The following is a 9,744-nucleotide window of genomic DNA, read 5'->3' on the forward strand; positions in this document are numbered from 1 at the left end:
TGATTTAAATGCTTGAAATAGCTGTGCAGTCTCTGCATAAAAGCTGCTTGGGGAAGAGACAACTACTGAAACTACTCCCCTCCCCCTTCCCCTCCACATATTTAATCTAGTGATTTGCAGACCTAATAATACTATGATCCTATTGTGTAGAGAGCAGTGAAAATGTATTAGTATAAGTGTCTGGCTAGCAAGTCAGTTAAATGCATTCAGCCAATAGGTAGGGGAACTCTCGGTAACAAAGACAAACTTGAATAAAATCTTGCTTCAGCTGACCATCTGAACGACTGATCATTTCACTTATTTGACACCCTGGTGACAAATTTAAATGGAGGAAATATTCAACAGAGTTGCTAATACATATGCAATAGATTCTGATGCACATTACACTGAGCACTCTGATTTCAGTGCATTTAATGAGCTCTCTCTTCCAGTGCAACACAGACTAGGCAATTTAGCTGCAAAGTCAATGCCAAGTTTATCAGTTTTTGAACTGGAAATTTTGCCCAAAACATTGGAAGGATGGGGAGCAAAGAACAGAAACAAAAGGCACCTGGAATTTGCTGTCTGTTCCACTTCGGTCTGCTGCTTCTGCCCTCTGGTCACAGAGGGCCTAGCTTTGAAAGGCAATTAGACACTAGGGATGTTAAACTAGAGACTAGGGATATTAATTGAATAGTCAAGTAACCTCATGAATTCTTAGTGGTTAGTTGACTATTTTATTGCCCCTGGGGGTGGGGCCGACAGCCAGTGCGCTCTGGCCCCACTACTGAGGAGCCCCCTGCCACTCGGTGCTGCTGCCTCAGCAGTGTGGCGTGCCAGGCGGGAGCTATTCTGCGAGGGGAGCCAGTTTAAAAAGCATCTCCCTCTCACGAACCAACTGCCTGTTGCCCTGTGCTATTGCCTCTGATAAAGGGTACTAGCAGTCCCCGTCCAGGGGCATCTGAGTTCCCAGACCTGGCATGAGCCAGAACTGAGTCAGGCTGCTGGCCAGTTACGGGCAAGGTGGAAGGAGGGAAATGCACGTTATCCCGCCGCCCGGGTCCTCCGCGGCTTTGCTCCGCGCCTCATAGAATCATAGGACTGGAAGGGACCTCGAGAGGTCATCGAGTCCAGCCCCCTACCCTCAAGGCAGGACCAAGCTCCATCTACACCATCCCTGACAGATGTCTATCTAACCTGTTCTTAAATATCTCCAGAGAGGGAGATTCCACCACCTCCCTTGGCAATTTATTCCAATATTTGACCACCCTGACAGTTAGGAATTTTTTCCTAATGTCCAATCTAAACCTCCCTTGCTGCACTTTAAGCCCATTACTCCTTGTCCTGTCCTCAGAAACCAAGAGGAACAAATTTTCTCCTTCCTCCTTGTGACACCCTTTTAGATATTTGAAAACCACTATCATGTCCCCCCTTAATCTTCTTTTTTCCAAACTAAACAAGCCCAGTTCATGAAGCCTGGCTTCATAGGTCATGTTCTCTAGACCTTTAATCATTCTTGTCGCTCTTCTCTGCACCCTTTCCAATTTCTCCACATCTTTCTTGAAATGTGGCGCCCAGAACTGGACACAGTACTCCAGCTGAGGCCTAACTAGTGCAGAGTAGAGCGGCAGAATGACTTCATGAGTTTTGCTTACAACACACCTGTTGATACAACCTAGAATCATATTTGCTTTTTTTGCAACAGCATCACACTGTTGACTCATATTCAACTTGTGGTCCACTATGACCCCTAGATCCCTTTCCGCCATGCTCCTTCCTAGACAGTCGCGTCCCATTTTGTATGTATGGAACTGATTGTTCCTTCCTAAGTGGAGCACTTTGCATTTCTCTTTATTAAACTTCATCCTGTTTACCTCTGACCATTTCTCTAACTTGCTAAGGTCATTTTGAATTATGTCCCTATCCTCCAAAGAAGTTGCAACCCCACCCAGTTTGGTATCAACTGCAAACTTAATAAGCGTACTCTCTATCCCAATATCTACATCACTGATGAAGATATTGAACAGTACGGGTCCCAAAACAGACCCTTGCGGAACTCTACTTGTTATCCCTTTCCAGCAGGATTTAGCACCGTTAACAACAACTCTGACTACGGTTATCCAGCCAATTATGCACCCACCTTATCGTGGCCCTATCTAAGTTATATTTGCCTAGTTTAGCAATAAGAATATCATGCGAGACCGTATTAAATGCCTTACTAAAGTCTAGGTATATGACATCCACCGCTTCTCCCTTATCCACAAGGCTCGTTATCCTATCAAAGAAAGCTATCAGATTAGTTTGGCATGACTTGTTCTTCACAAACCCATGCTGGCTATTCCCTATCACTTTATTACCTTCCAAGTGTTTGCATATGATTTCCTTAATTACTTGCTCCATTATCTTCCCTGGGACAGACGTTAAACTGACCGGTCTGTAGTTTCCTGGGTTGTTCTTATTCCCCTTTTTATAGATAGGCACAATATTTGCCCTTTTCCAGTCTTCTGGAATCTCCCCTGTCTTCCATGATTTTTCAAAGATCATAGCTAAAGACTCAGATTCCTCCTCTATCAGCTCCTTGAGTATCCTGTCCCCCCCCCCCCCCCCCCAGCAGACCAGGGAGACACGGAGCAAAGCTGCGGAGGACCCGGGCAGGGGGACCGCCCAGACGCGCCGCGGTCCCGCCGCCCGGGTCCTCCGCGCTTTGCTCCACGTCTCCCTGGTCTGCTGGGGCCCCCCCCCCCCCGCAGACCAGGGAGACGCGGAGCAGCTTTTCTCGCCCCGGAGGATGCGGGTGGCGGGACCAGCAGCGCGTCTGGGCGGTCCTGCCGCCCGCGTCCTCCAGGGTGAGAAAAGCCCCGTTCGTAAGTGCGGATCCGACATAAGTCGGATCCGCGTAACCCGGGGACTGCCTGTAGTTACTCATTGAATAACTTAGAATAGCTTTAGCTTAAAGCTAAACTTTAAGCATTTCTATATTATGCAGATTTGTAGCAGGCACTACACTAATATAGCCAGGCACCAACTTCCAACTGTATTAAACTCTCAGCGTGATTGGACAGCCTTAAGCTTGTGAAACACTTTATGATATGATGAAAAAACACTATATAAGAGCGAGGCAGTATTGTTATTTGTTAGAATACTGTTATGTGTGGGCAGAGAGAAATGCAAGTGAAATAGGACTGATGGCGTAGATGCTCTATTACCTGACAGTAATCACATGAGCTGATATTTTAATTACTCATAGTATAGTTTTTCTCAGTATACATACGGACAAACTGAATGTAGAAGCAGTGATTTCTTAGCCCCATTCAATTTACTTATCAACTCAGTGCCAGCCTTTCATTTAAATTGAAGACGGGTATGTTGACACATCAAAGTTAATTCGAAATAACAGCCGTTATTTCTAATTAACTTTCCTAGCATCTACACAGGCAAACCACTATTTCGAAATAAAATCGAAATAGCGGGGCGCTTATTTTGAATTTGGTAAACCTCATTCTACGAGGAATAACGCCTAATTTGAAATAAGCCCTATGTAGATGCTTATTCTGAAATAGGGGGCCTCTAGCCATTCTGAGTTTCCCCTGGTGGCCACTCTGGGCCAAACCAGGAAAACTCCTCTCCTCTCCCCCAGGCTGGGAATCTTTCAAGGGGTAGACTCTGGCCACACTGTATGCCAGAGCCAGGCCTGCCAGCAGTCGCTGCCCCTCACCCAGTGGCCAGAGAATGAGCCGGGCAGCCAGTTCCAGCCAGCTGTCCCTCGCCCAGTCCCCCAGCTCCCAGGAGCCAGCCAGGGGCTGGAAACAGCGGGCACCCTCCTGGACTATTGCAGAGATCATGGACCTCATTGAGGTTTGGGGGGAGGCCTCCAATGTCCATGGTCTCCGCACTAGATGGAGAAACACCACCGTCTACGGACGCATAGCTGCCACCATGGCCACCAAAGGCCACATGTACACACAAGAACAGGTGCGCATGAAGATCAAGGAGCTGCAGCAGGCATACGCCAGGGCCACTCAGGGCAGCTCCTCAGCAGGGGCAGACACCTGCCCCTACTTTGACACCCTGGACTGCATCATGGGGGGTAGGACGGTCCGTGCCACCCCGGGGGGCAGCGATCTGAGACCAGAGGGCCCTGACCAGGGTGCAGAGAAGGAGCCGCCATGGAGGGTCGCACGCTGGCTGGACCACCGAGCTGTCCCAGCAGTGGTGTCACCAGGGTCGTCCAGGGAGGCCACACCATGTAAGTGCCATCACTGTCCCTTTCCTGGGAGGGTGGGGAAAGGAAACCAGGGACCACGTGCATGGGCCTAACTTACCACGGACCACGCAGCAGCCTGTGCATGTGCGAGCACGTGTTGTGCCACCCCTGGGCATGTGGCTCCAGCTGCATGCCACATGAGCCGTGGACTAATAGCCAGACATGTGTGACCTGACATGCTCCTGACCCCAGGGTGGGAGACAGCAGGATGCCTTCCCTTCACAAGCCCCCTCTACACAGAGGCAGGGGACATCTCCCCCCACCTCAGCTGCACTATACACAGCACAGGGGCATGGGCGCAATCTCAAGGCAGCTCCCACTCCTGGGGATAGCCGGACATTCCGACCACGGCCTCTGTGCAAGCACAGCGGCTCTGACGATGCAGGGCACAGTCATTCTCACCTCACAAAGGGGGCCTGGGCTTCACCCACTGTGTCCCCAGAGACAACTGACCACTTCTCTTCTTTCTCCACAGCCTCACCAGCTGCGTGTGCAGGGCGCACCACCCCGCCCGGGACATCCTCCTGCCCCCGAGGGCTCAGCAGGTCCACCGCAACACTGCAGGGGTACCGAGACCAGCACCTGTGGGCCCCGCGAGCCCTGCACCGTACAATGGAGTGGTGGGTGCAGGACAAATGGAAGTTCCGGCGGAAGCTGCTTGCCCAGGGTCATGTCACCTGCGCCCATCTGCAGACCCTGGTGCAGTGTGTGCTTCCTTGTGTCGCTCCAGCGCCTGCTGCCTCCCCAGCTCCTGCTCCCCCTTCCACCTTTCCCTCCTCAACCTCCACACCCTCCTCCTCAATTTCCACACCCCCCACCTCAGCCTCCACACCATCTTCCCCATCCCCCCAGGGACACCGAAGGCTCCACACCTGCCATGCTGGCAGACGGTTGGACCGGCGAGACCCCCCCTCCCGAGCTTCCCCTCCTCCTTCTTTCCCTTGCTTCCCCCTTCCAGCCCCCTCCCCTCTCCCACCTCCTTTCCCCAGTCTCCCCAGAGTTTCATACTCCCCCCCCCCGGGAGTTTTGTTAAATAAACAGAATTTATATTTTTGAAAATGTGTATTTTATTTGACATCAGGAAGGGGGGCTAGGAAGGGGTAAGTGGAAAGACGTGAGGGAGGAAAGAGGCACAACCCCCCAGTGGGGCAGACAAGGGAGTTCTTAGTTCTCCTCAGGGTGGAAGCTCTCGTGCAGGACCTCTTGGATACTGACAGATGAAATTAATGGGTAGCAGGTTTAAAATTAATAAAAGAAAGTTCTTCTTCACACAGCGTATAGTCAACCTGTGGAACTCCTTGCCAGAGGAGGCTGTGAAGGCTAGGACTTTTACAGAGTTTAAAGAGAAGCTAGATAATTTCATGGAGGTTAGGTCCATAAAAGGCTTTTAGCCAGGGGATAGAAATGGTGTCCCTGGCCTCTGTTTGTCAGAGGCTGGAGAAGGATGGCAGGAGACAAATTGCTTGATCATTGTCTTCAGTCCACCCTTTCTGGGGCACCTGGTGCTGGCCACTGTCAGCAGACAGGATACTGGGCTAGATGGACCTTTGGTCTGACCCAGTACGGCCATTCTTATGTTCATACCCGGACTGATTATCCCTCATAAAATAAGAATGGCCATACTGGGTCAGGCCAAAGTTCCATCTAGCTCTGTATCCCGTCTTCTGACAGTTGAAGTGCTGTAGCAAGGGTGTTATGCACCCAAGGACAAAGGCAAAATTTGCACCCCAATAATAATTGGTTATTATATATCATATAATTTATTTTCAAGTCAGCAAAAATAAGAACGTAAATTTAAAAAAATATGAATTCCCGCCTGTCCCGCCGCCATGTGGGGCTCACTCTAGTGCATGGAGCTGTTCCGCTTCCAGCCAGACTGATGCACCCTGTGGCCAATTGGTGGCTGTGGTTTTTCGGAGGGGTGGGCTACAGGCGAGGACCCAGATGCTGCGGTCTGATGGGCAGTGCCTCGGACAGACTGGCAGTGAAGGGGATTGTAGAGGTTGTAGTTGCAGATGGGGCCAGTGCATCAGCTGCGTTCTCTGCATGCTCAGCCTGAACCCCTTCCCTGTGCGCTGCCCCTGCCAGCACCCTCGGGGTCTTAGCACCGCCCTTTCATCCACTGTTCAGCCGGTGCCTGCAGGGTCGTAGTGCCATCTTTCCCTCCACTGTTAGGCTGTCAACATAATTTTTGGCAGCTAAATTGGCACCCGCTCCCCCCGTTGCTCCCTCGCTACACCACTGGACAGTTGCCAATGCTAGGTGCCCCCAGATGGAATGAACAGAACTGGAAGTCATCAAGCATTCCCATCCCTACCACCCATTCCCAGTCTCTGACAAACAAAATCTAGGGACATCATTCCTACCCAACTTAGCTAATAGCCATTGAAAATCAGAAGTAAAGCAGAAAAACCTGATTCACACCACTATGCAAAAAACCATACTGGTATGAAAAAAACCCAATTGTGAATGTTATAGTTACATTTCTTTACTTTTCTCAGTAAGAGCTGTAGTACTAGATAATGATTTGCAGCTGAAATCCTTTTCAAGTTTTTAATCCATAGCACTGTACGTTTCACTTGATTACATAAATTAGGGATCTTTAAAAAGCTTAATTGTACAGGTTGAACCTCCATGGTCTGATTGGTCTTGAACAAGGGAATTTGCCAGACCAGGGGAGGTTCTCTTCTGTAGACTCCCCGTGATGTCTGAGCACCCACCCTGGGGCTCCCAGCCTGCCACTGCCCTCCTTGCCCCTGAACCACAGATGTTGCCAGACCAAAGAGTCTCAGTTGAGGGACTGTATTCTTGATGAACTATCGTCCTTTAAAAATCAAAAGCTTACAATGCTATGTGACACCACAAGTCCAAGTATGAGTATCCGATATTTTGGAATGCTTTTTGCCAGGTTGTAGGCAAAAAGATTGTAGGCATTTTGCCAGGTTTTCTTTCTTTAAAGAGGCTCCACATAAAGAGAAAAAACCTCAAATATTATGTTAATTGAGGAAGAGAACAATTAAACTACTGCACTGCATACTCACAAGGGGACAGAGTTAAAGTTGAACATGCAGTCTTAAGCAGAGATTCTCAACCATTTCCATACTGGAACCCTTGCAGCTCTAAATGTTGGTGGCCCATCCAACCACACAGAGACCTTTTAGCAACACAAGGAAAGGCAGGATGGTTATGATCTACCTCACCTGTTTCACTCATCCCCTGTTCAGAACTCATGTATCTCTATTTGCCCTCCACTGGAATGGGGATAAAGTTTAGTAAACAATTCTAATCAGAAATTTGTTTTAATTGGTTCAAAGGGTGGTTTTGAAGTTCATAGAACTATTATTTGATCTTACCTTTTCAGGTGCAAAGTCCATTAATTCTTAAAGCAGGTAATAAATGTCAGTACCCTTTGTATTTATAGAATAAAATATACCCCTACAACACAGTGCATTAATTTTCCCATGATTCTATTGGCAAACTTTAGAAATGTATTGTAGACAAGGAGTAGGTTTTGAGTAGAAACAAAAAGGAAAGGTCAATGGGTGTTTAAGGCGCAAGAGTGGGTGCCAGAAAATGTGCATCCTATTTCTGGTTCTGCCAAAGATGCCCAGGGTTACACAGAGCAAGGTATTTAAGTGGTTTTGATGGTCCTTTATCGTATTAAATGCTTATTTTGTCCAACAGTATTTAATAAGGGGGAGGGGAATAATACCTCTCAAGTGTGCACTTATGTTCATAATAATGCTTGAGCAGGTCTTAAGAGGTGCTATGTAGAAAATGTAATTAAAAATATACATAATATCCTTATGTTCCATTTTGATTGGATTCTTGTTGTGAATTGACACACAATAGCTACCAAAGAAATCTTAATGATAATTCACATTTCTATTAGGATGGAGGCTAGAGCTGCTTCTTAAACAGGACGCCTCTGGGTGTTCCCCCCTAATTTTTAATGTTAGTAGTTTGAGTAGCATATATTGGCTGTAATAAGAGCTGATGACCTTTCACCAAATGCCAAAGTTCTTCAATATCTTAGCAGAAGAGTAGCTAAAGATTTACCTTACATTGAGAGTAATCTTTTCACTTCCATTCACTGAGTGGCTAACTGCCAATGGCTTTATAAGTATTTTGCAGATTTTTCTGTAAATGGTCACAACAAATCTATGAAACAGTCAAGGATATGTGTGTGTTCATATTAGCCCTGTATACCTTACAGCTAAACTCTACCCCTTAATGCTTACTATTAACGTGTTAAAATGACAGTCAGAGCCTTTCTCCCCCCCAAAAAAAGTCCGTTACCTAATCTAAAAACTGTACTGCTATGATTAGGTATGTCCTTCACTCTATAACCTTTACATAATGCCAGGGAATAGTCTTTAAAAATAGATATGGGCCAGCCAGGAAATCCTAATGTCGGTCAGCATAAGACACAGCTAAGGAAATAATTCTAACAGGTACAGTGCCTCTTCTGCCTGTATCATGTGCATGGATTGGCTAAACACTCTAATGCAAATTTTAATATAACTATTAAGGAGACACTTCTAATTTGCTTGTACCTTCAAGAGAGGTGACAGGAACTATGATCTCAGTTATGTATCTCATAACATGCTATGTTTGGATATAAAAACAAATATACTTACCCAAAGCTCTAGAGTCCAAGATTAATAATGCAGTGAAGTCTCAACAGCAACTCAATCTTTCAGCTACAGAAATTCCTTTTTCAGCATCCATCTTCATTAGGCTGGGAGACACACCCTTCTGGTCTTCTCCAAAAAACTGTATTAAACATGTATCTTGCCACATAATTTGAAATCAGCAAATTCAGATTATTTCAGACCAAGGAAAATTCCAAAGAATCTAAACCCTCAGATTGCCCTGCCAGTTGCTCCCTCCTATGGTGTCCCTACATCACTTCTCCTGGGTAGGCTGGTCCCAACCTGTTTAGGGCTTTATAGGTCATAACCCCCCCAAACTTTATCTAGGGAGAGCTAGAGACCTTAAAGCACTCTCCTGTGAAATGCCCTTTTCTGGTTCTGCAAGATCTTAGTGGATTTATGGCTGCTTGAGGGGTACAAAAGTGTCTTTCTATGGCCTCGTTAGTTGGTTTGCTAATGTGATCCATGCTTTCAAGACACCTCTAACTGGGAATGAGCTTGTCAGGAGCAGCAAGGTTTCAATATACAGCAGCCTGTGTTTGTCAAAGAGCTATACCCTTTGAATATGCTCTCGCCAATTACAGATTGGTGTAGGGGAGGCCTTTGAGACAAGAGTTGAATGCCAGTTAGCTAACTATTAAAAATAGATCTGTCAAGCAATTACATTTTTTTTCACCATGTTAAACAATAGATTTAAATTTTTGGATGTTTTTACATTTTCGAATATTTGTATTTCAATTACAACAGAATATGAAATGAACTGTGCTCACTTTGCAAATATTTGTAATTAAAGATAAATACGTAAAAATACCTAATCCAAGTACTAGATTAGAGGGTAATCTTTAT

The sequence above is a fragment of the Pelodiscus sinensis genome, chromosome 6 (assembly GCF_049634645.1).
Source record: "Pelodiscus sinensis isolate JC-2024 chromosome 6, ASM4963464v1, whole genome shotgun sequence".
In the NCBI taxonomy this organism is placed as follows: Eukaryota; Metazoa; Chordata; order Testudines; family Trionychidae; genus Pelodiscus; species Pelodiscus sinensis.